The sequence below is a fragment of the Girardinichthys multiradiatus genome, chromosome X (assembly GCF_021462225.1).
Source record: "Girardinichthys multiradiatus isolate DD_20200921_A chromosome X, DD_fGirMul_XY1, whole genome shotgun sequence".
In the NCBI taxonomy this organism is placed as follows: domain Eukaryota; kingdom Metazoa; phylum Chordata; class Actinopteri; order Cyprinodontiformes; family Goodeidae; genus Girardinichthys; species Girardinichthys multiradiatus.
This window is the reverse complement of record NC_061817.1, coordinates 22,257,259-22,284,980: the sequence shown is the minus strand read 5'-3', so window position 1 is coordinate 22,284,980 and position 27,722 is coordinate 22,257,259.

Genomic DNA, 27,722 nt, shown 5'->3' with positions numbered 1-27,722 from the left:
TTTATTATTATTGTTTTGAGATGCTGAAGGCTGTTGATACAGCGTGTCACGGAGGTTCATGGCATAACATGGTTTTTTTTCTGTGTAACCTTAGAAAATATTTCTCTCTTTTTAATAGCCAGAGTGAAACAAAAAGAGGAATAACCTTTTGAAGAATATAGGATTAGACTGACAAAAGTGTTTAAAATACATAGTGGTCTACAATAAGCAAGAAGCTTATTAACAGCAGTTAAAAAAATGCACTACATGCTGGTTCCGGGGATGCAATTAATACCTGGGTAAGGAGACATTTTATAGGGTTCCCAACAGCAAATCTAGAAGACTGTTAATCGTGCCCTCCATGCAGAAAAAGTTATGAAGGAGATAAAAAAAAAGGAAATAAATAAATAGGCAACACCCTTTTTCAGCAAGAAGAAGAAGAGCAGATTTATTATTAAAAAAACAGAGGTAGAAAAAAATTTAGAGGCAGAGGACAAAAACCGCAGGGGTCAGAGAGGAGTGAGAAGAGGAGATTACAGACAATACACATCAGGGTGTTGATGTTAAAAAAGGAGTAGGACCACCTTATTACCACTATTAACTGGATGTTCTGAATAAGCCACCCCTAGACGTAGGGAAAGCTTTACTAACAGAAGGAAGAAATGTCATTACTCAACTATAAGATCAGATGACACCAGATGATCTACATATTACCATGTGGTATAAAAATACTCCTGGACAAGATAAAATTTATGAAGAAGTATTAAATAAAGTAACCCCTATAAAAGTCATGGTAACTTATGTTTATACAGAAAGGAAGAGTACCTCAGTTGCTGAAGTAGTGTTAGAGGAAGACACTAGGAAGCTCTGCAACATGTGGTCACCTCCACACATATCTTTATTCAAGGATAAAGAACTCAAGTGGCATGATATAGGGAGAATAGTGCAGAGGGGAAAAAATGTCACAGACTGGTTTGTAAAAATAATGAATACAGAAACTAGTGAATCCACAGGATTAATTAGAAAATTATTATTTTGGACAGTGACAGTGCAGGAAGGGATACATTTGCATACAAAACAACAATGAGAAATATTCCTTACTGAACAGGAGGAACAGTGTTTGAATGAAGTCCCTGATAAATTATGGTCAACAGACCCTACTGATGTGGGTTTAGTAAAGGAGCATTACCTGTTCAAATTAGAACAAAAACAGAATACAGGCCCAGAGTAAAACAATACCCTTTGAAATATGATGCTCGTAAAGGAATAAAACCAGTAATAAAGGATTTAATAACTGCAGGGGTGATAATAAAATGTGAGGATTCACCATGTAACACCCCCATTTTCCAGTTAAAAAACAAGCTCCATCAACAGGAAAGATAGTCAGTTCTGGTTTGCATTTACCTTTGAGGGACAAAGATATACTTATACCAGACTACCTCAAGGTTACTGTGAAAGTCCAACTATATACTTTCAGGAAATGAGTGCAAGTATGGCCAAGTTTGACCCTCCAGGAGGTAGTCAGAGTTTATTATATGTTGATGATGTGCTATTAGCCTCTCCTGATGAGGAGACTTGTAAAAATGATACAATAGCATTATTAAAACATTTAGCAGAAGAAGGACACAAAGTTAGTAAAAAGAAACTTCAGTTGTAAAAATGAGGTTAAATACTTAGGTCACAATCTTAGCGCAGGGGGACGCACAATTGTAGAAGAAAGAAAGACTGCAATATTACAAGCTCCAAAACCAGTAACAAAAAAGCAAATAATGTCCTTCCTTGGACTAACTAATTATTGTAGAAACTAGGTGCCAAATTATGCAGAAATAGTAGTTCCATTAAAACAAATTAATGTATGAGGAAGAGCTGAAAATGACGTCTAAATTGAAATGGAGTGTAGAAGCTGAAGAAGCATTTACCAACATAAAACAAGTTATAGTTTCCAGTACTGCTTTAGCATTACCAGATTATAGTAAACCGTTTGTTCAGATGGTAGATTGCAAGGGACATTTTATGACTTCAGTTCTGGTTCAACAACATGGAGATAAAATGAAAACAATAGCCTATTTCTTTTCAAAATTAGACAGTGTTGTGTGTGTGCAACCATATTGTGTGAGAGCTGTAATTGCAGCCTAAAATGACAGTTGCAGTGCTACAATAGTGTTGTTTCACCTTTTAACCTTAAGAGTTTCCCATGCAGTTTCAGCATTAATACTGCAGAATTAGAAAAAAAAAATAAGAAAAAAAATTAGAAGTGATTTGCAGGATCACGAAATAGTTTATGTGAATGATTTCTCTAAAAAGATGAGAGGGAGAAGACACAAACAGGATATGCATTGGTGACAATGGATATAGTGTTAGAAAAGATGCAACTACAAAGCTCACTACAGGAGATAGAAATGTGGAAAAAACATGGAGCTGAATTAAAAAATGAAAACTATATTTGACCAGATAATAAACCTGTCCTACCAAAGAACCTATAAATGGAAGCAATATTTGAGCCATCGTGTTTCATAATGTCTCAACAGGGGGGAATAGTAGGACAGATATATTAATATTATATAACATATTGATTAAATTCTAAAAATTCTTATTAAAAAAATGTTGTAAAACATGTTTAGCATGTGTAAAACATTATCCACAAGGGAATTTAAGACAACGAAGGGGACAATTTTCAAAACTAAGATACCCTTTTCAAACAATTCATATGGATTTTATTGAGTTAAATCACAGTGAAGGGAAAAAGTTTTGTTTAGTCATTATAGATGCATTTTCTAAACGGATAGAACTATTTCCAACTAAACATTACAAGCACCTCAGGGCTAACACCCTATGAAATGTTGTTTGGAAGACCATACAGATTACCACAGTTCAAAAATAAGTGGGAGTTAGATGAAGAAGCTAACCTAGCTGATTATATGAGGAGTATGTTAGAAAATAACAGAAATAAATTTAAACTAATGAGGAATGTTCTATTTCCCAGCAGGAAAACTAACTAGTGAAACCAGGAGACTGGGTGTTAATAAGGAGTGTAAAGAAGAAGCATTGGTATTCACCTAAGTGGGAGGATCCATATTAGGTATTATTAACCACTGCAAGGGCAGTAAAATAACTGAGAGATCAACCTGGATTCACCTTACACATTGTAAAAAGATAATTTCGGTTGAAAGCTCCGTCAGGGGAAGTGATTTATAGACTTATAATAGGGTGGACCCAGACATTTAGAGGCTGGAGAGATCCGAAAGTCAGTGAAGACAATTAAGACACTGGAACCATTTAGAGGAGTGAAAATGTCAGCCAAAATGACTTTTAGATGGATGAACAATGCTTTCCGATGCTGTGTGTTTATATATTTGTTTTTCTTATATTGATTTTTATTTTTCTGGAATTTCTGGAAACCAGTCAAGATGAATTAGAATGTAACAACATCTGTTATGAGTCATATGAAACAAGTAGCGCTAAATCAAGGTAGGAAAGATAACCTAACTATGTGCACTAAACAAACTTCTTATACTTATGGTATTCAAGTGTGCGTGAAATCTAATACCACAGCTGTGGTGCTGATCCCACTCATTAGCTTGACCAAACCAGGAAGGAAAGGACGGAATTATAGAAGTTATAAATGGTACTTAACTAATGATAGAAGAGACACCTCATGGTCCATGATGGTAGCTGATGAAGGAAATAATTGGACACCAGAGTGGTGCACCACTGCTTATGCTAGTTATTAAAATAAGTTGTTTAAGTTCCATAAAGCTGATAATGTAATCCAGGTAACAGAGCGAAGAGAGTGAAAATTATGTTAGGAAAGTTAACCACAGATGACTGGTTCCAGGTTATTACTGGAATATCAGGAACAAATAATAACTGGTTATTGATGGTAGAGCAAGCAGCTAACAGGACTAAAAGAGATTGTGTTGTATGTATGGGTCCCAGGCTTTTATTACAAATAATTCCAGCTGTGATACCACAACTCTGTGTGATGGAAGTAATGAATCAAACTAATCCTAATGAAATGTGTCAGCACAAGGATTCTGTTTTTCCTGTAATTAGAGCAGATAAGAATAAATCAGTTTTCCATAAGTGAGTCACCACTGGACACTATACATGTATAAATATGACAGAGAGAGGTAATAAATTGGGAAATCTCATTGCAGTATGGTGTATTACAATTGTAAAATTAAATAAGTGTTTTAAACTAATCTCTAGAGGAGATATTTGGTGGAGGTTGTTTGATTGATCACCTTCAAAAGTAACAGAACTCTGTGCTTAATTACTTTATGGTTATATCCTATGTTAGTAGATGAAGTAACAGATGGACTATCTACTGTTAAATCCACATAATTGGTGTGATAGAAAGTGCAGAGAAGTAGCTTGGCAGACTGAGGGAGACTCTACATACATAGATGCTACAGATGAATATAAATTAACTGATCAAGTAGCTGCAAGATTTGAATCAAGTATCTGTTGGTGGTGTACGTTGAACAGAAACGTAGACAGGATCAACTATATTCATTACAATGTACAAAAACTAGGAAATTGGACAAAGCGGGTTGGAACTGTCCATGACTAATTGGCTTCAACTTCCCTGATGGCATTCCAGAATAGAATTGCTTTGGACATGTTGTTAGCTGAAAAAGGAGAGGTGTGTGCTATTGTCGGAGAAAAATGTTGCACATTTACACCTAACAACACTGCTGCTGGCTGATAGCAGCCAAATGAAAGCCATAGAAGGTTTGAGATCTCTAAATGGCAAAATGAAAGAGCATTATGGAGTAGACGCCTCGATGTGGGACTCCTGGCTGGATGTGTTTGGGAAGTATAAAATTTTAGTATCATGAGTAATAATTTCCTTTGCAGTGTTTGCTGCAATTTTGACATTGTGTGGATATTGTTGAATGCCCTGCTTTGTACTCTGTTAACCGTCTCATCAACACAGCTATTTCTCCTATGGAAACCAGAGTTACACAACTCTATCCGTTATTTAAACATCAGGATGATGAAGATGACGAGGATGGGACTGACCACTTTTCTGACCTGTATGCAGATCCATTTCTATATGATTCTGTGATTTAAATGTCAGTAAGTACCTCTTGTCTTTGTACTCATGAAGATAAACTTACAGTTAAAAAATCTGACAGAAGTGGCTGTTAAGTGATATGAGAATATGAGCAGATATAAGATATACAGGGGGGAAATGTTGGAATAATTGAATATAGATTTATCTTATGTTTTCTCCTATTCTTTAACTTGACTATTTGATCTCATAACCTTTCATAATGTATGTGTGAGTAAAGGATGTGTGAGTTTGTCTGCAGGCAAAGATCATAAATAGGAGCTGAACTAGCAGAGAAGGAAGCAGTCCAGTTGAGGAGGTCATAAAGATGAAGGCTGATTACACTCAACAAAAGGCACAACTGACCCTACAAGTTGGAGGAGACTGTGGGAAATGTGTTGTTAATGTATAAAGCTGTTTATGACCTGTTTATGATGCAGTTGTTGTTTTCCCCCATCCTTTAGAAAACAATGTTTTTGTAAACTAGGGACCCCCGAAAGACAATAAAAAGAGGAGGTGGACAGATGCTGTTCAGAGCGGTGCGAGATCTGTAACTGAGCATATCTTGACCGTTTCTCCTCGCAAAGCGAGTAAAAGGAACTAATACTTTGTCTCTCTTTTCTTTTTGTGTTGTTATAAGTATTGTTAGGTTGGTTAAACCTGACAGTATCCTCCTCGGTTCATCTTTTCCCATGATTCCTTGTGGGTCGAAGCAGTTTGGTCAAACAAGGACAGCCATGGCGGACCACAGTGGCAAAAGCTGTGAGTAAATTGAAAAATTACACTTTCTGTGACACAAATGAACTTTTACAATGTTTTTAGCGTGGGAATATAACTGTGTAGATGTGAAAAATCTGCTTGATTTATCAAGACATCGCTTAATTTCAAACGTGCTCTGACGTGTTCGGAGTTTTCCGTTCCCACCGTATTAACTCCCGGCTTGCCTCGCCAGCCTCCCCGGCGGTGGAGCGAGATAGCCCGGTAGAGATCTGACCGGACAGTCGGCACTGAGCTCCTGCTGCCAGTCATCACAGTGAACGTTAAACCCAAGTGATTTCTAACAGTTTGTGTTAGTATTATTTTAATGTATTGTGTCATTTGTTCATGTAAGTCAATTTGACATTACAGGTGATATTAAAGTTAACCTGAATAAATGGACAATTTTATGTAATCCTACCGTATCGCTGGAGAGTGTGATTGAGAACAAATAAGCTTTTAAATATTCATTTTTGATGAAGAAATGTGATATATGTGTTTTTAAAAGTGTATTTATAATTCAGCTAGCATTATAATTCGTGATTCCAGGTACAGCTGAAATACACTTTCAAATGCAAGCAAATCTCAGTAAAGAAGTTTGAAAGAGCTTGTTTTAGGCATTTGCAAAAAAATATTTTAATATGTTCTGCAAATTAAGACAAATGTAAAATTAAAAAAGGCTTTTATAAAATATTAATATTATGCAAGATGTTTTTTTTGTTTGTTTTTTTTTTTTAGGTACAAAGGAGCAGACGGGCCAGATTATTAAGCTCAGGGGTGAGAACGACCACCTTTTTACTGGAGCTAAAAACTCATCCACCGTGGCTTGGAGGTACAATAACAACATTCTTTGCAGTCAGTTTATGTCCAGTTTCAAAAACTCCTATCTTTCTAACTTTCATAAATATCCACCCAGTGATTAACATACTTCTTTTGGTTTTCCCTCTTTCATTTTGCTTGTTTAGGACAATTCTGGAGAAGATGGACCAACAGGGGAAGGTCAACCCCTTGCAGGCCCCCAAAAAAGTGGGACAATATGAAAAGGAAACATAAAGTATGTTCAGAAGTTCTCATGTCACACACAAATAAAAAATATTTCTAAAAGTCTTAATGGTTTCTCTGTTTAGTCAACTCTTTTTTTCTTCCTTCTAACTTTAGGATTGTAAGTATCCAGGGTCGTATCCAGGGTCAGGAGTCAGTGAAAAGCCCACTGCTGCTACTTGGCCCTGGTTTGTCCTTATGGATGAGGTGTTGGGTCAGAGGTCTTCCACAACACCTCCTGTCCTAATTGCCTCCATCCCTGAGGACACTCCAGGACCAAGCGGAGCGGTGGGCAACCAGACGGAGAAGGAAGACAGTGAGCCAGCAGGAAGGGATCAGAAAAGAAAGAGGGACAGAGATTAGAAGATGATGGATTTGATCAGGGAGGACATGAGGGCACAGAGAATGGACATACTGTTTTCCAAAGAATGGCACCAAAATAAGGTGCTACATAAGAAATAAATAAATAAGTTTTATTCAGATAGTTTCTTAAAGTTTTAAGCTGTTCTAATAAATTTCAAAATTGTTTTTGTCACCAATGTATTTTATTTCCATTTGACCTAACAATACATCAACTTCATTTAAATTTCTAAACACAGTTTATTTTGAAAATTACAAACAGCATTTTAAACAGAATGTGGAAAAAAAGAACATTCAAACAGATCAATATTACAAGACAAAAGGCATAAAATAAAACTATGTACAAATATTTACAATGGCAGCAGCAGGATCAACCTGAGTGACTGGTTCCTAGAAAAACCTCTTCAACAGAACAAAAAGGCAGATGTCTTTCTGAACAGAAAGTCTCTGGCGGTGTGGCTAAATCTCTCCCAAGGTCAGAGACTTGGATTGGATGCTACAACTGAGACCTGTGGTTTGTCTTTCTGGATGGTGAGCTGAGCATCACACAGGTGGTCTGCAGATGTTTGTGATGCTTCTTTCCGCTGTCCACTTCATCATCCATTAAGTGGGTTTAAATGGCTGGCTGGACCACATCAATTAGATGTAATCAGAAATATGCAGAATTAGAAGATGGTGTTCACAAAATATTACAATTAGTTATGCCCCTCAAATATTAATCACATCTATAATATTATACTTGCCTGCATACAGTAGTCATGTTCTGTTTGTGTGTGTATATATACAGGTCCTTCTCAAAATATTAGCATATTGTGATAAAGTTCATTATTTTCCATAATGTCATGATGAAAATTTAACATTCATATATTTTAGATTCATTGCACACTAACTGAAATATTTCAGGTCTTTTATTGTCTTAATACGGATGATTTTGGCATACAGCTCATGAAAACCCAAAATTCCTATCTCACAAAATTAGCATATCATTAAAAGGGTCTCTAAACGAGCTATGAACCTAATCATCTGAATCAACGAGTTAACTCTAAACACCTGCAAAAGATTCCTGAGGCCTTTAAAACCCTCCAGCCTGGTTCATCACTCAAAACCCCAATCATGGGTAAGACTGCCGACCTGACTGCTGTCCAGAAGGCCACTATTGACACCCTCAAGCAAGAGGGTAAGACACAGAAAGAAATTTCTGAACGAATAGGCTGTTCCCAGAGTGCTGTATCAAGGCACCTCAGTGGGAAGTCTGCGGGAAGGAAAAAGTGTGGCAGAAAACGCTGCACAACGAGAAGAGGTGACCGGACCCTGAGGAAGATTGTGGAGAATGGCCGATTCCAGACCTTGGGGGACCTGCGGAAGCAGTGGACTGAGTCTGGAGTAGAAATATTCAGAGCCACCGTGCACAGGCGTGTGCAGGAAATGGGCTACAGGTGCCGCATTCCCCAGGTCAAGCCACTTTTGAACCAGAAACAGCGGCAGAAGCGTCTGACCTGGGCTACAGAGAAGCAGCACTGGACTGTGCTCAGTGGTCCAAAGTACTTTTTTCGGATGAAAGCAAATTCTGCATGTCATTCGGAAATCTAGGTGCCAGAGTCTGGAGGAAGACTGGGGAGAAGGAAATGCCAAAATGCCAGAAGTCCAGTGTCAAGTACCCAGAGTCAGTGATGGTCTGGGGTGCCGTGTCAGCTGCTGGTGTTGGTCCACTGTGTTTTATCAAGGGCAGGGTCAATGCAGCTAGCTATCAGAAGATTTTGGAGCACTTCATGCTTCCATCTGCTGAAAAGCTTTATGGAGATGAAGATTTCATTTTTCAGCACGACCTGGCACCTGCTCACAGTGCCAAAACCACTGGTAAATGGTTTACTGACCATGGTATCACTGTGCTTAATTGGCCTGCCAACTCTCCTGACCTGAACCCCATAGAGAATCTGTGGGATATTGTGAAGAGAACGTTGAGAGACTCAAGACCCAACATTCTGGATGAGCTAAAGGCCGCTATCGAAGCATCCTGGGCCTCCATAAGACCTCAGCAGTGCCACAGGCTGATTGCCTCCATGCCACGCCGCATTGAAGCAGTCATTTCTGCAAAAGGATTCCCGACCAAGTATTGAGTGCATAACTGTACATGATTATTTGAAGGTTGACGTTTTTTGTATTAAAAACACTTTTCTTTTATTGGTCGGATGAAATATGCTAATTTTGTGAGATAGGAATTTTGGGTTTTCATGAGCTGTACGCCAAAATCATCCGTATTAAGACAATAAAAGACCTGAAATATTTCAGTTAGTGTGCAATGAATCTAAAATATATGAATATTAAATTTTCATCATGACATCATGGAAAATAATTAACTTTATCACAATATGCTAATATTTTGAGAAGGACCTGTATATATATATATATACAGCAGTGTGAAGGTATATATATATATATATATATATATATATATATATATATACACTGCTCAAAACAATAAGGGGAACACTTAAATAACACATCCTAGATCTGAATGAATGAAATATTCTCATTGAATACTTTGTTCTGTACAAAGTTGAATGTGCTGGCAATAAAATCACACAAAAATAATCAATGGAAATCAAATTTATTAACCATTGGAGGCCTCGATTTTGAGTCACACACAAACTTAAAGTGGAAAAACACACTACAGGCTGATCCAACTTTGATGTAATGTCCTTAAAACAAGTCAAAATGAGGCTCAGTATTGTGTGTGACCTCCATGTGTCTGTATGACCTCCCTACAACGCCTGGGCATGCTCCTGATGAGACGGCAGATGATCTCCTGAGGGATCTCCTCCCAGACCTGGACTAAAGCATCCGCCAACTCCTGGACAGTCTGTGGTGCAACGTGACGTTGGTGGATCGAGCGAGACATGACGGAACGGGCGGGCCAGTCCATAGCTTCAATGTCTTCATCTTGCAGGAACTGCTGACACACTCCAGCCACATGAGGTCTAGCATCGTCCTGCATTAGGAGGAACCCAGGGCCAACCGCACCAGCATATGCTCTCACAAGGGGTCTGAGGATCTCATCTCGGTACCTAATGGCAGTCAGGCTACCTGTGGCGAGCACATGGAGGGCCGTGCGGGCCTCCAAAGAAATGCCACCCCACACCATTACTGACCCACTGCCAAAACGGTCATGCTAAAGGATGTTGCAGGGAGCAGATCACTCTCTACGGTGTCTCCAGACTCTGTCACGTCTGTCACATGTACTCAGTGTGAACCTGCTTTCATCTGTGAAGAGCACAGGGCGCCAGTGGCGAATTTGCCAATCCTGGTTAATTTTAGGGCGCTGTTTTAACAAACTTGGCTAAGGCAACCTATAAAAACCTCCTAAAAAATCTTGGAACCAGGCAACAAGACTTTTTATCACCAATGAAAAACCAAAAATATGGTGACTCAAATAATTGAATGTCCACAATTTAACTAGAATTTTATATGCTTTCTTTAATTAGTAACGCTTTTGCAGGGGTCAGTAACAGCTTAAATTCGGCAACACATAATAATTTCAATAATAGAAATGAATCAATCAACTCAACCTGTCTTTCCCTGATGCTGAAACTAGTGAGTTTGGAGAGGCTTTTGTTGAGGTAGGAAAACTTTACTGGCCGTCAGTTAACTCTTACATTACTCCTCACCTCTCCCCGACTCTTTTATTTGGCACCCAAAGGACAATCCTCAGTCAGAGATCAGTTGTACGCTTCCACAAGTTTATAAAAAACCAATCTGAATTCACAGAGGGGACACACACTTACACTGGTACCTAGAAACGTCTGTGTGTTGTCCGTTTTGGAGGGGCCACAAATACCTTTATATACCCTCGCTGCTATGCAGTACACATACACAATCATTCTATCTGTGGATATCTCCCCAGCAACCATATAACCTCATATCCAAATAAGGAGTACTTCTGGTTCTTCTCTTATAACAAACTTATTGTGTCTGGCCCAATTTATGACCTTGCCCTCTCTGTGAGCTGTTCTCCCCTGTCTTCTTATCCCCCATCAGTGATTCCTTGTCCTTCACTAATTTATGACTTTGGACTCTCTACTTCCCTCCCCAAGGACCTTGCACTTTCTATGCTTCACTCCCTAAGCATGACCCCCCCTATGCTCTATGTACACATGCCAGTTACACACAGAGATAGTTAATATTACACACATAGATATTTTATATTCTACACTTTGAAGACGGAGGTTTATCCATGCACCTGATAGAGATGTTTCTTCTGGTAACGAGCGGTCTCTTGAAGGGAATACGACTTAATCTTCAGTTTTCTTCCTTTAAGTGGCAGGCACTGATGCTCCAGGCTTAGATGGTTACACAGAAAGTTTGTTAGTTTCCAGAGGCTGAAGAGTTGAAGGAAACCCGGAGACATACATAAGGTTGATTCAGGACTTCCAGAAGCCTGAAACTTAGAGCAATCAGCTGTTCACTGATCAAGTTCACTTCTGTTGTCTGGATAAAAAGGCTTTAGATGTAATCAGATTCTTAATCTTGAGACACAGTCCTTCTGGGGCTCATGGGTTGATCCTCTTTTTTAATGCAGTCGATCAGCTGGGCTGTGTTTCTGTTCCTTTTCCATCTGAGCTTCTTTTCTCCGTCCGATCTTGTTCGCTGGTCTTCTGCGAGAAAACAACCGCAGTTCCCTCCTTCAGCATTACCTTTATAGTGCTGATGCTTTCACCAGTCAGCCCCTTGTTAGGGTTCTCAGTTATTGCACAACCTACTCTGTTCAGCTTCTTAGTTATTGCTCAATACTTCTGGTTCTAGTTTTTCGGCCTTGGAGATGCCTGTAATAGCCACGCAGCTGGCTGTAGACTCATCCTCCCTTCCTTGCGCTGGCCTTCAAAGGATTCGCTGTCAGCATGCAGCTGGCTCTCGTCACCCCTAGTCATCCTGCAGTTCTCTCCCTAATCTGCTCAGTCTTAAACTTTACACAGTATTACACATTCCATTCTCAGCTTTCTGCATTTACTTTAAAACACAGTTACAAAACCATCACTTCATGTCAGGACTTGAGCAATGGATGGACCCAGAATGCAGACTAGCAGGCAGCATGACGGTAGGTGAAAAAAGATTTAATAACAAAAACTCACTCAGAGGAGGCAGAAACCAAAACAACAAACGGACAGGCAAGACAGGCAAAAACAGGCATGGGCAGGCTGGCAAGACAGACTTGGCGTGAATAACAGGACAAGAGCATGATCTGAAAAATGTTTCCGCAATGAATAACTGAACAGATGTGTATATATGGAGTGTGTACGGTGGCCGTGGGGTGCAAAACACTTTTACAAGTACCGAAACAAATTTACATTTCAGAAAACAAATTTACATTTCAGAAAACACTTTTACATTTCAGAAAACAAATTTACATTTCAGAAAACAATTTAACAAGATGCGAAACAAATTTACATTTCAGAAAACAAATTTACATTTCAGAAAACAATTTAACAAGATGCGAAACAAATTTACATTTCAGAAAACAAATTTACATTTCAGAAAACAAATTTACATTTCAGAAAACACTTTTACATTTCAGAAAACAAATTTACATTTCGGAAAACAAATTTACATTTCAGAAAACAAATTTACATTTCAGAAAACAATTTAACAAGATGCGAAACAAATTTACATTTCAGAAAACAAATTTACATTTCAGAAAACAAATTTACATTTCAGAAAACAAATTTACATTTCAGAAAACACTTTTACATTTCAGAAAACAAATTTACATTTCGGAAAACAAATTTACATTTCAGAAAACAAATTTACATTTCAGAAAACAATTTAACAAGATGCGAAACAAATTTACATTTCAGAAAACACTTTTACATTTGAGAAAACAAATTTACATTTCAGAAAACAAATTTACATTTCAGAAAACACTTTTACATTTCAGAAAACAAATTTACATTTCAGAAAATCAACCGGAAAGGGAATGTACCAACGCCGAGGCTGACCCGGAAGTCAGCCTCAGGGGCTGCATCCTTCGAAGGCCGTATTTGTAGGCCGATTACGTTACAGCGCGGCGACGAAGGCTGTCCCAATTCATGAATCATTCCGAGCAAATGCTGCCGACAAATGTGTCCTTATTTTGCCCGATTTGAAGGATGCGTTGTGAGTATCCTTCGCGGCCCATCATTTCCCATCATTCATTGCGGGTCGAAGCGGATTGGTCAAGCAGGGGAAGCCATGGCGGACCATAGCAGCAAAAGCTGTGAGTAAATTGTGGAAAATTACACTTTCTGTGACACAAATTAAGTTCTACAATGTTTTTAGTGCGGGAATATAACTATGTAGACGTGAAATATCTGCTTGATTTATCTAGACATCGCTTAACTTCAAATGTGCTCCGACATGTTCGGAGTTTTCCGTTCCCAGCGTAGTAACCGGCTTGCCTCGCCAGCCCTACCGGCGGTGAGGTGAGCTAGCCCGGTAGAGATCTGACCGGACTATCGGCACCAAGCTCCCGCTGGCAGTCATCACAGTGAACGTTTAACACAAGTGATTTCTAACAGTTTATGTTATTATTTTAATTGTTACTGAAAATCAATTTAACATTTCAGGTGATATTAAGGTTAACCAGAATAAATGGTCAGTTTTATGTAATCCAACTGTATCGCTGGAGAGTGTGATTGAGAATAAATAAGCTTTATAATATGAATTTTTAATGAAGAAATGTGCTATATGTTTTAAAAGTTTATTTATAATTCAGTTAGCATTATAATTTCTGATTCCAGGTACAATCCAGAGACAATCATGTTCAGGTAAAAAAGATGTTTGATTTAACTAGCCAATAAACAAAGAGATAGCAACTTTATGGCTAATGTATGTTGACATATTTTATATATATACAGGTCCTTCTCAAAATATTAGCATATTGTGATAAAGTTCATTATTTTCCATAATGTCATGATGAAAATTTAACATTCATATATTTTAGATTCATTGCACACTAACTGAAATATTTCAGGTCTTTTATTGTCTTAATACGGATGATTTTGGCATACAGCTCATGAAAACCTAAAATTCCTATCTCACAAAATTAGCATATCATTAAAAGGGTCTCTAAACGAGCTATGAACCTAATCATCTGAATCAACGAGTTAACTCTAAACACCTGCAAAAGATTCCTGAGACCTTTAAAACTCCCAGCCTGGTTCATCACTCAAAACCCCAATCATGGGTAAGACTGCCGACCTGACTGCTGTCCAGAAGGCCACTATTGACACCCTCAAGCAAGAAGGTAAGACACAGAAAGACATTTCTGAACAAATAGGCTGTTCCCAGAGTGCTGTATCAAGGCACCTCAGTGGGAAGTCTGTGGGAAGGAAAAAGTGTGGCAGAAAATGCTGCACAACGAGAAGAGGTGACCGGACCCTGAGGAAGATTGTGGAGAAGGGCCGATTCCAGACCTTGGGGGACCTGCGGAAGCAGTGGACTGAGTCTGGAGTAGACACATCCAGAGCCACCGTGCACAGGCGTGTGCAGGAAATGGGCTACAGGTGCCGCATTCCCCAGGTCAAGCCACTTTTGAACCAGAAACAGCGGCAGAAGCGCCTGACCTGGGCTACAGAGAAGCAGCACTGGACTGTTTCTCAGTGGTCCAAAGTACTTTTTTCGGATGAAAGCAAATTCTGCATGCCATTCGGAAATCAAGGTGCCAGAGTCTGGAGGAAGACTGGGGAGAAGGAAATTCCAAAATGCCAGAAGTCCAGTGTCAAGTACCCACAGTCAGTGATGGTCTGGGGTGCCGTGTCAGCTGCTGGTGTTGGTCCACTGTGTTTTATCAAGGGCAGGGTCAATGCAGCTAGCTATCAGGAGATTTTGGATCACTTCATGCTTCCATCTGCTGAAAAGCTTTATGGAGATGAAGATGTCATTTTTCAGCACGACCTGGCACCTGCTCACAGTGCCAAAACCACTGGTAAATGGTTTACTGACCATGGTATCACTGTGCTCAATTGGCCTGCCAACTCTCCTGACCTGAACCCCATAGAGAATCTGTGGGATATTGTGAAGAGAACATTGAGAGACTCAAGACCCAACACTCTGGATGAGCTAAAGGCCGCTATCGAAGCATCCTGGGCCTCCATAAGACCTCAGCAGTGCCACAGGCTGATTGCCTCCATGCCACGCCGCATTGAAGCAGTCATTTCTGCAAAAGGATTCCCGACCAAGTATTGAGTGCATAACTGTACATGATTATTTGAAGGTTGACGTTTTTTGTATTAAAAACACTTTTCTTTTATTGGTCGGATGAAATATGCTAATTTTGTGAGATAGGAATTTTGGGTTTTCTTGACCTGTATGCCAAAATCATCCGTATTAAGACAATAAAAGAACTGAAATATTTCAGTTAGTGTGCAATGAATCTAAAATATATGAATGTTAAATTTTCATCATTACATTATAGAAAATAATGAACTTTATCACAATATGCTAATATTTTGAGAAGGACCTGTATATATATATTATAAACAACAACTTTAAATTTTAAGATAGATGGGAATTATAAAGTATTTGATCCCCTCTGACTGTTCTTAGATAATTATATAATAATGCAGTGTTTTTGGTGTATTAGTATCTTCTTGCTTTGATCACTTAAAATATCCAGAAGCATGCCTTAAAAATAATGTGTTTTTCCATCTCCATTCTTCCCTTTTCTAGACCAGACCCCTTTACTGCAGGATCAACCTGAGTGTCCCAGTCCTGAAACGCTTCTTCAACCAGGAGGACACCAGGCCAGATTTTCGGCTGAGCAGGGAGTCTCTGGCTTAATCTTTTGCACCAGGATAGGCGACATGGATGGGTGCTACTATTGAGACCTTGGTTTTTCTTTTCTTGGTGGCAAGTGGCACATCCTACAGAGTGGTCTGCAGAGTGTTTGGGATGCCTCGCTCTACTGTCCATCGCATCGTCCACAGAGTTACAGAGGAGATCGTGGCTATTCGTCACCAGGTCATCTACCTTCTAAAGACCCCTGAGGACTTGGAGGCAGTGTCCCGTGAGTTTGCAGGGCTGGCACGCCACAGAGTTTTTCTTAAAGCTGTGGGTGCAATTGACGGCTGCCATATCCACTTCAGGTGTCCAAGCAGCCTTGATGGTCAGTGCTACAGGAACAGGAAACTCTTCCCTTCCATAATCCTGCTGGCAATTTCTGAGAGCCATTTTATTGACACGTATGTGGGCTGGCCTGGGTCAGTGCATGACTCTAGGGTGCTCCGCCACAGCCCACTGTACAGTTTATCCTCCTCCAGGGCATTTTATCCTTGCTGATGGAGGGTACCCATGCCTCCAATATCCACTCCCCCTCATCACTCCCTACAAGAGGACAAGACAAGGTGTGGGAGCCCAGCGCTTTAACAGCCATCATTCCAAAAACACGCTCTATAATAGAGCCTGTTTTTGGAATGATGAAAACCAGATTCAGGGCCATCTTCCTGCAAGCGCTGGAGGTGCATGACACCTTTGTACCTCACGTAAGTCTTGACCTAGATCCATTTTATATATACATTATACATAATATATACACATATATGCACCCTCTTTTAAATAGTTTTCAGGTCATAACAGCATGCGCCATCCTCCACAACATCTGCCTTGGTGCTGGGGATGTCATGGCCCCAGAGGAGGCTGTAGAAGAGGATGAGGGTAAGGTTTGGACTGAGGCAGTCAGCGTTGCTCTCTGGCAGGACCAGCTTTCAGCTGAGGTGTCCGCCCTGGAGGAGGTACCACCAGAACATGACTAATGTGTGCAGCCAAGTATAATATTATAGATGTGATTAATGTTTGAGGGGTATAACTAATTGTAATATTTTGTGAGCACCATCTTCTAATTCTGCATTTTTCCGATTACCTCTTAGTGATGTGGCAGCCGTCAATTCAGCCAGCCCTTTAAACCCACTTGATGGACGATGACGTGGACAGCAGAGAGAGGCATCACAAACATCTGCAGACCACCTGTGTGATGCTTTGCTCACCATCCAGAAAGACTAACCATAGGTCTCAGTTACAGCATCCCATCCAAGTCTCTGACCTTGTGAAAGATTTAGCCACACCGCCAGAGACTTTCTGTTCAGAAAGACATCTGCCTCTTTGTTCTGTTGAAGAGGTTTTTCCAGGAACCGGTCACTCAGGTTGATCCTGCTGTCGCCATTGTAAATATTTGTACATAGTTTTATTTTATGCCTTTTGTCTTGTAATCTTGATCTGTTTGAATTTTTTCTTCCCCCATTCTGTTTAAAGTGCTGTTTGTATTTTTCATAATAAATTCTGTTTATAACTTTAAATGAAGTTGATGTATTGTTAGATCAAATGGAAATAACTAGTGACAAAAACAATTTTGAAATTTATTAGAACACCTTAAAATTTTAAGAAACAATATGAACAAAACACATTTATTTATTTCTTTTATAGCACCTTATTTTGGTGCCATTCTTTGGAAAACAGTCTGTCCATTCTTTGTGCCCTCTTCTCCTCTGCTTCTCTCTGTGCCCTCATATCCTCCCTGATCAACTCCATCATCTCTGTCCCTCTTTCTTTTCTGATCCCTTCCTGCTGGCTCACTGTCTTCCTTCTCCATCTGGTTGCCCACTGCTCTGCTTGGCCCTGGAGTGTCCTCAGGGATGGAGGCAATCAGGACAGGAGGTGTTGTGGAAGGCCTCTGTCCCAACACCTCATCCATAAAGACAAACCAGGGCCAAGTAGCAGCAGTGGGCTTTTCACTGACTCCCTCTCCTGACCCTGGATACTTACAATCCTAAAGTTAGAAGGAAGAAGAAAAAAAAAAAGAGTTGACTAAACAGAGAAACCAACAAGACTTTTAGAAATATTTTTTTATTTGTATGTGATATGAGAACTTCTGAACATAATCTAAATTCTTTTTTTTTTTTTTCAAATTGTCCCACATTGTTTTGTCCTGCAAAGGGAGTGACCTTCGCCTGTTGGTCCATCTTCTCCAGAATTGTCCTAAACCGAAAGAAGTATGTTAATCACTGGATGGATATTTATGAAAGTTAGAAAGATAGGAGTTATTGAAACTGACTGCAAAGAATGTTGTTATTGTACCTCCAAGCCACGGTGGCTGAGTTTTTAGCTCCAGTAAAAAGGTGGTGGTTCTCACCCCTGAGCTTCATAAACTGGCCTGTCTGCTCCTTTGTACCTAAAAAAAAAAATATATGAAAATACCAAAAATATCAGAGCAAAAATAAAGCCTTTTTTAATTTCACATTTGTCTTAATTTGAAGAAAATATTTCTATGCAAATGTCTAAAACAAGCTCGTTCAAACTTTTCACTTCTTTACTGAGATTCACTTACATTTGGAGGTGTATTCCTCGTCGGGTTTACCTGGAATCAGAAATTATAATGCTAACTGAAGTATAAATAAACTTTTAAAACATATAGCACTTTTCTTCATTAAAAATTCATATTGTAAAGCTTATTTATTCTCAATCCCACTCTCCAGCGATACAGTTGGATTACATAAAACTGTCCATTTATTCTGGTTAACCTTAATATCACCTGAAATATTAAATCGATTTTCAGTAACAATTAAAATAATAACATATACTGTTAGAAATCACTTGTGTTAAACGTTCACTGTGATGACTGCCAGCGGGAGCTTGGTGCCGATAGTCCGGTCAGATCTTTACTGGGCTAGCTCACCTTACCGCCGGTAGGGCTGGCGAGGCGAGCCGGTTACTACGCCGGGAACGGAAAACTCCGAACACGTCGGAGCACATTTGAAATTAAGCGATGTCAGCTGCTGGTGTTGGTCCACTGTGTTTTATCAAGGGCAGGGTCAATGCAGCTAGCTATCAGGAGATTTTGGAGCACTTCATGCTTCCATCTGCTGAAAAGCTTTATGGAGATGAAGATTTCATTTTTCAGCACGACCTGGCACCTGCTCACAGTGCCAAAACCACTGGTAAATGGTTTACTGACCATGGTATCACTGTGCTCAATTGGCCTGCTAACTCTCCTGACCTGAACCCCATAGAGAATCTGTGGGATATTGTGAAGAGAACGTTGAGAGACTCAAGACCCAACACTCTGGATGAGCTAAAGGCCGCTATCGAAGTGGACAGCGGAAAGAAGCATCACAAACATCTGCAGACCACCTGTGTGATGCTCAGCTCACCATCCAGAAAGACAAACCACAGGTCTCAGTTGTAGCATCCAATCCAAGTCTCTGACCTTGGGAGAGATTTAGCCACACCGCCAGAGACTTTCTGTTCAGAAAGACATCTGCCTTTTTGTTCTGTTGAAGAGGTTTTTCTAGGAACCAGTCACTCAAGGTGATCCTGCTGCTGCCATTGTAAATATTTGTACATAGTTTTATTTTATGCCTTTTGTCTTGTAATATTGATCTGTTTGAATGTTCTTTTTTTCCACATTCTGTTTAAAATGCTGTTTGTAATTTTCAAAATAAACTGTGTTTAGAAATTTAAATGAAGTTGATGTATTGTTAGGTCAAATGGAAATAAAATACATTGGTGAAAAAAACAATTTTGAAATTTATTAGAACAGCTTAAAACTTTAAGGAACTATCTGAATAAAACTTATTTATTTATTTCTTATGTAGCACCTTATTTTGGTGCCATTCTTTGGAAAACAGTATGTCCATTCTCTGTGCCCTCATGTCCTCCCTGATCAAATCCATCATCTTCTAATCTCTGTCCCTCTTTCTTTTCTGATCCCTTCCTGCTGGCTCACTGTCTTCCTTCTCCGTCTGGTTGCCCACCGCTCCGCTTGGTCCTGGAGTGTCCTCAGGGATGGAGGCATTTAGGACAGGAGGTGTTGTGGAAGACCTCTGACCCAACACCTCATCCATAAGGACAAACCAGGGCCAAGTAGCAGCAGTGGGCTTTTCACTGACTCCTGACCCTGGATACGACCCTGGATACTTACAATCCTAAAGTTAGAAGGAAGAAAAAAAGAGTTGACTAAACAGAGAAACCATTAAGACTTTTAGAAATATTTTTATTTGTGTGTGACATGAGAACTTCTGAACATACTTTATGTTTCCTTTTTATATTGTCCCACTTTTTAGGGGGCCTGCAAGGGGTTGACCTTCCCCTGTTGGTCCATCTTCTCCAGAATTGTCCTAAACAAGCAAAAGGAAAGAGGGAAAACCAAAAGAAGTATGTTAATCACTGGGTGGATATTTATGAAAGTTAGAAAGATAGGAGTTTTTGAAACTGGACATAAACTGACTGCAAAGAATGTTGTTATTGTACCTCCAAGCCACGGTGGCTGAGTTTTTAGCTCCAGTAAAAAGGTGGTCGTTCTCACCCCTGAGCTTAATAATCTGGCCCGTCTGCTCCTTTGTACCTAAAAAACAAAAACAACAAAAAAAACCATCTTGCTTAATATCAGTGTAAAAAAAAAGCCTTTTTTCATTTTACATTTGTCTTAATTTGCAGAACATATTAAAATATTTCTATGCAAATGCCTAAAACAAGCTCTTTCAAACGTTTCACTTCTTTACTGAGATTTGCTTGCATTTGAAAGTGTATTTCAGCTGTACCTGGAATCACGAATTATAATGCTACCTGAATTATAAATACACTTTTAAAAACACATATATCACATTTCTTCATCAAAAATGAATATTTAAAAGCTTATTTGTTCTCAATCACACTCTCCAGCGATACGGTAGAATTACATAAAATTGTCCATTTATTCAGGTTAACTTTAATATCACCTGTAATGTCAAATCGACTTACATGAACAAATGACACAATACATTAAAATAATACTAACACAAACTGTTAGAAATCACTTGTGTTTAACGTTCACTGTGATGACTGCCAGCGGGAGCTCAGTGCCGATAGTCCGGTCAGATATTTCCTGGGCTAGCATGCCTCACCGCCGGGGAGGCTGGCGAGGCATGCCGGGAGTTAATACGGCGGGAGCGGAAAACTCCGAACACGTCGGAGGAACTAGTGATTAGACACTATTCTTAACCTTTTTTTGATGTAGTTATTCTTCACCCCCTATATGGCAGGATGGATTATGATTTAAAATGCAAAGGAAAAAGAAAGAACAATTGCTACACCTCCTAAGGGTAATAATTGCAATTTGGCTTTTGATACACCCCACTTTATGGCAGGGTGGATTAGATAAAATTTGGGATTTAATCTGGCAATAAATCCTGTTCTTTCAAAACATAAAACAAACTATAAAGTCCCTGAATGGATACATGCATCAAAAATCTTAAGTTGGATACTAAACTTAACTGCAAAATTAGTTCAGTTTCAAATTGTGGTCGTACACAAAACACAGCCTCTGGATACAGATATGCAGCAACTGTCTAGACAGTGAGGTTAACTGAAGTTATTGCTTACACAGAAGAAACCAGACTGAGTCAAAACATCTAAAATTTTGCCTATGTAGCAGAGTTGATTGCATATCACTTTGTGTTGGTCTTTCACATAAAATTACAATATAAGATATTTATGTTTGTGGTTGTAATGTGACAAAATGTGGAAAAGTTCATGGGGTATGAATATTTTTAAAAGCCACTGTAGTTTTTGAAATTAATATATTTAACGTCTGTTTAATATCTGTTTCTTACATTTGCCTTAGGAAGAGCAAATTAAGACAAAACTGACCCAACTGATTCGTAACCGCAAAAAAAACATCTACAAGAGTGTTGGATGGGTGCAAAAACTTGTTATCACTCATGTAAAAACTTTGTGTTGCAAGGCACCTGCATTATGCCTTCCTCCCTGTGTGTGTGAGATCATTGTTATCTTTGTGAGAACCAGCCTCCTTTCCGTCTCACACACACACACCCTGTCTGAACTGTCTGTTGAACTGTGCATACAAATAAAGAGATAGGGTGTCAAAAACTTTGTAGTTTCACTGCAAAGTGGGCTACCCTTGCTGCAAGTAACTATGACTGTATCGTTCTTACCTCTGAGTTGACTAAATAATACCTAACATTTATTGGTCCTTCGTAGCCGGATTCATTCAATAACCTTATTTCTCTTTGCTTTAACAGTGACTCTGGGATCCGTGGGGGAAGCCTGACGTCGAGCGAAGCACCGCTGCACAGCCTCCATTAGCCAGAGTGACTGAAAGTCCCGGTGTGTGTGAATTCACACCTGGCCAGTGGGTTATCGCCTTCCTCGGCGCGGGGTGACTCTCACAGGGTCCAGAGAGTCACCAAGAAGTCAACTCCGAGGTGAGACAGTTTTAAAATACAGTTCATAGGAAAAGTACTTAACAGTCGTTGGTAGTGCGTCGCCGGTAAGGACGCTGCATTCGGATGGTTTTATTCCACCGTGAAAGGAATAGTGACAAATTTGGTACAATCCCGCCGTGAAGGGGATTAAAGAAAACGACTGAGGATTATTCCCCTGCGAGGGAATAGAGTAAGCGCTATATAAATAAAAGAAGAAAAGTACTTAACAGTCGTTGGTAGTGCGTCGCCGGTAAGGACGCTGCATTCGGATGGTTTTATTCCACCGTGAAAGGAATAGTGACAAATTTGGTACAATCCCGCCGTGAAGGGGATTAAAGAAAACGACTGAGGAATATTCCCCTGCGAGGGAATAGAGTAAGCGCTATATAAATAAAAGAAGAAAAGTACTTAACAGTCGTTGGTAGTGCGTCGCCGGTAAGGACGCTGCATTCGGATGGTTTTATTCCACCGTGAAAGGAAGAGTGACAAATTTGGTACAATCCCGCCGTGAAGGGGATTAAAGAAAACGACTGAGGAATATTCCCCTGCGAGGGAATAGAGTAAGCGCTATATAAATAAAAGAAGAAAAGTACTTAACAGTTGTTGGTAGTGCGTCGCCGGTAAGGACGCTGCATTCGGATGGTTTTATTCCACCGTGAAAGGAATAGTGACAAATTTGGTACAATCCCGCCGTGAAGGGGATTAAAGAAAACGACTGAGGAATATTCCCCTGCGAGGGAATAGAGTAAGCGCTATATAAATAAAAGAAGAAAAGTACTTAACAGTCGTTGGTAGTGCGTCGCCGGTAAGGACGCTGCATTCGGATGGTTTTATTCCACCGTGAAAGGAATAGTGACAAATTTGGTACAATCCCGCCGTGAAGGGGATTAAAGAAAACGACTGAGGATTATTCCCCTGCGAGGGAATAGAGTAAGCGCTATATAAATAAAAGAAGAAAAGTACTTAAAAGTCGTTGGTAGTGCGTCGCCGGTAAGGACGCTGCATTGGTATGGTTTTATTCCACCGTGAAAGGAATAGTGACAAATTAAGGTAGGGCCCCGCCAAGAAGGGGGCCAAATAAAACGACTAAGGGTTATTCCCCTGCGTGGGAATAGAATAAGCGCTATAAAAGTAAAAAGAACGGAGTAAATTGAGCTCATAAAATAACACCCAGTTAACTTAGAAAAATTACAAGGTACCTGAAACTAACTGTGTGACTGTGTTGTGTGTGTATGGAGGACTAAGCATTTTAATAGAATCATAGCAGGATTCTGCTAGTCCTGTGTTTTCTTTTGCCCAGATTAAAACTACGCACTGGTGACTTTGGAGATTCAGGTCGGATTTCATTCCAGAAAATTAACACCGCTGCGAATTAGTCGTCCTCTCCTTAAAGTCTCATGCCAGTGACCTTTTATCTGGGACATTTATATTACAATTGGGCTAACGCGAAGCATGGTGGGGAAGAAGCGGGGTGGACTGGTTGACTTGGAGGGGGAGGTGGAGTTTGTGGAGGGCTGTGTGGAGGGAGCGGGTGTGGTCTGTCGTGGATGGAGTGGAAAATAGAAAACATGGGTTTTTGGGCAAATTAGATACAAAGGATGTCTTAAAATTACAAGGGGATCTAAAATTAGAAATAATGAAAACCAAAAAGAGAAAAATAACAAAGAACAATGGGGAAAGAACAGAGAAAAATCTCTGATTTAACAGAAATATGTACACGATTGCATAAAAATACAGATTTTCAGGTAACTTAATTATCACTGAAATGCCCAAGGACCCATGTTTTTTGTTTTTTGTTCCATCTGTGACGGATCGTGCCTGCTCCTTTTGCGTGGTTCTCCATGGGCTTTGCCTCCCCTTCTGGGTCGATTGGTTTGCTTTGTTTCTTCCCCATTATGTTTTATGTTAGTTTAAAACTACACGGGGATCTTAAACTGGAGATTATGCATTCAAACGATTCAAGAAATAATAAAAAACCTTGCCAGATTATAATTTCAAAGGGGACTTTTCAGTCCCTGAGTGCTCACAGTTGATAAACAGATTAAAACAAAAAGATGAATTAAAAAAACAATAATAAGAGCAGCTTTTAACTGACATAGACATAATACTGAGGCCTTAAGAAAAGCACAGGAAAAAACTTTCAGCTTAACTAAAAACAAATAAAGGGGGGCGGACTGCCACCCATCCCAGGTTAGAATACCAAGGTAGCCCCAAATTATAAAGACTAAGAGGTGGTTTTAGAGGACGTGGTAAAAGAAGTTAAAAGAGGAGGTGACAATGTGGACAACATGGAAACTGTCCAACTGGACAACCCAGTGAACAATGACTAGAGAAGAGAGAACAGAATGTTGTTAAAGAAGTAATCTGAGAGTAAAAGATTTTGTAGGCAAGCATTAGTGAGAAACAAGTGCTTTAAAAATCATTCTATGGTGTTATACTACCAACAATATCATGATAAAATGCAAAAGATTCATTTTACAGGGAAATAATTCCATATTTGGCTCAGATTGTGTGCATTCTTGATTTTTCCTCTTTGAGAGAAGTTAAATTTCAGCTCTGTGAAACGACCTTGACAAAGAGATGCAGCTGCCTGAAAACAAAGATAAAACTTCTGCAAACAGCAGAAGCCTGTCTCTGCTGAAAGGTCTGAAAAAAATGGTAACTCTACCCTGCATGTGTCAAACTCAAGGTCCGCGGGCCAAAACCGGACCCCAGAAGTTTAGTGATTCTCTAGAAGTAGAGCCTTTTAATATGGTGATTGTGTGCTTGAATGTTATTTTGTCAATCAATAAACAGTTTTGTTTACATTCTGCCACAATCTGCCTTTTGAAAATGTTTTGAATCTTGCTCTTTATGTATAAAAAAAAAAAAAAAGAAAAGAGAAATTGGCTAAAGTCTGCAGACACAAAATGAACCTGGATTGAAGCTCTAACTAAGTTTATTTAATCTGAGATCCTCTCCAAATGCAACAGTATATGTCAGTCTACATGAGATACTAACAACTTCACCTACTGGTATAATATAAAGATCTGATTGAATATGTGAAACAAACAATGATGAAAGTTTTTCAACAGATGATGCTCATCCAGGAGGAAGACAGTGTTCCTAGGAAATGCAGCTCATTTATTAACAATCAATTTTTCTCCTATAGGTGGAAGTTTTGCTAACTAATCATAGGCTGGATCTATGAAACATTATGAGCACAGAACAAATGACCAAGGTTCTGACTGACTTATGAACCTCACTGACCTGACAATGATAACATGACACCCAACAGACAACACCTTTAAGGTGGACCCACTAAGACCACCTTATTGATTCTTGGTGAATAAAAAAAAATTGAAGCGTTCAAAACAGACCTAGTGGAAACAAAAGGGGTTATGAGGAAACAATGTGCATTTTAAGAATAATAGAAGTCAAATTATGTTCAAATTTTTGCAAATAAAATGACTCTGACAGAGAAATAAGTAAGTAGTGTGTGAATGTGTGTGAATGGGAATGACTGATTTCATTGTAATGCATCTTTGAGGGACCTTAAAAGCGCTAATAAAGGTCTGATGTTCTGATGATCTTTGCCAAATTTATATCTTAATAAGGTTTCCAGAATCTTTTTCGAAAAATCTTATAAAGATGGCAAAAGGTTCTACCTCTATTGAAAATACTGATAACCATAAGAAAGTTCATAGATCCATCTTCAATTTTTCCTAATTCTTTTACAAACAGGTTATTTAAACTTTCATGTGGCCAAATGTCTGTATTTGACTTTCTGTTTTTGTGAAATAAATGTCTTTTTCATGTTATGTAAAAATTAGAGTCCTCAACATTACCATAATAATATTAGGTCAGTTCTCTATGGTAAAACAAAAAGATTTTAACAGACATTTAGACTTTTTCCAGTCAGGTTCAAAATGATTGAATTAGACTCAAACTTAACATAAGATGAAATGAACCTTAACAGAATTACTGGACTGGACTGAAATAGAGAAAACTTGAGTTAATTGAAACAAACTTTAGTTACTTGAACTAAATACAAAGCTGACTGAAACTATATGTTGTATCTATAAAACTGGGTAAAACAAACTAAGATTATAAGATATAATATGCCCTTCATTTTTTGTGTTCATCAGTGAGTGAGTTTTTATTTTTTATTTTTAATAAGAACTAAACCAAGCATTATTTATAATAATAGCAACTACCAAAAATATTGATCTCATTTTTAAATGTAATAAGGACTTACTTTATAAAATATGATAAAAAAGAATAATAAGAATTTGGAAAAACAGAGGCTTTAAACCTCTGCAGGAACAGCACTGACACTGTCAAAGGTAGATCCTAATACAGGAATCTGGAAGCTCATTCTGGCGTGGACAGTCAAAGTCCATCCAAGGACACATTTAGATGAGGCAGAGGGACAAATACAGGGCTTAGCTGAGAGCAAAGAGAGCAACATGCATCCTGCCCTAGCTACTGTCCCACCTGAACTGTGGTCCCAATCATCAACTGATGTAGGGCTTATAAAGGGGTTCCCACCATACAAGGTTAAAACTAATATCTGAAAAAAGGCTATCAGTCCACCAATACCCCTTAAAGCCAGAAGCTGAAGAAGATACTAAGCCAGTAATAGAAGATATGTTGAAGTCAGGAATATTAAGAGAAGCACCTGACGCTACATGCAAGGCATATCACACTGACATCGCTATTATTATCACAACCAAACATAACTCTAAAAAGATGTGCCCTTTAAATCCAAGTACTCTAATACCTACTGCAGAAGATGGAAAACCACATTCTTATAAAGCAAAAGTTGAAGAAGACACCAAACCCAGACAAGACATTTCTCAAACCCTTATACCAGATTCATGTGTTGTGTTTGTAGATGGCTCAGCATCTAAAGATGAATATGGAAAGAATAGAGTTGGTTATGCAATAACAACCATCGATAGGATAATAGAAGCTAAATCTCTACCCAATACATGCTCAGCCCAAACAGCAGAATTATATGCTGTAGTAAGAGCATGTGAATTACATGAGGGACAAATACTTACTATATACACAGACAGCCAATACGTTTTCGGATCAGTACATCACCATGCTAAGATTTGGCAAAATAGAGGTTTTAAAACATCATCAGGGACAGAACTAACTCATTTCAACCTATTAAAGAGAAAATGTCAGATCTGCTATTTATAGACACAAACGTGCTGAAAGACGCCCAACAGTCAGCACCCGAGACAGAAATAAAGGCCTGGCTAAAGAGAGGAGCACAGAAAAAAGATGACATCTATCAGATAGAAGATAAACCAATC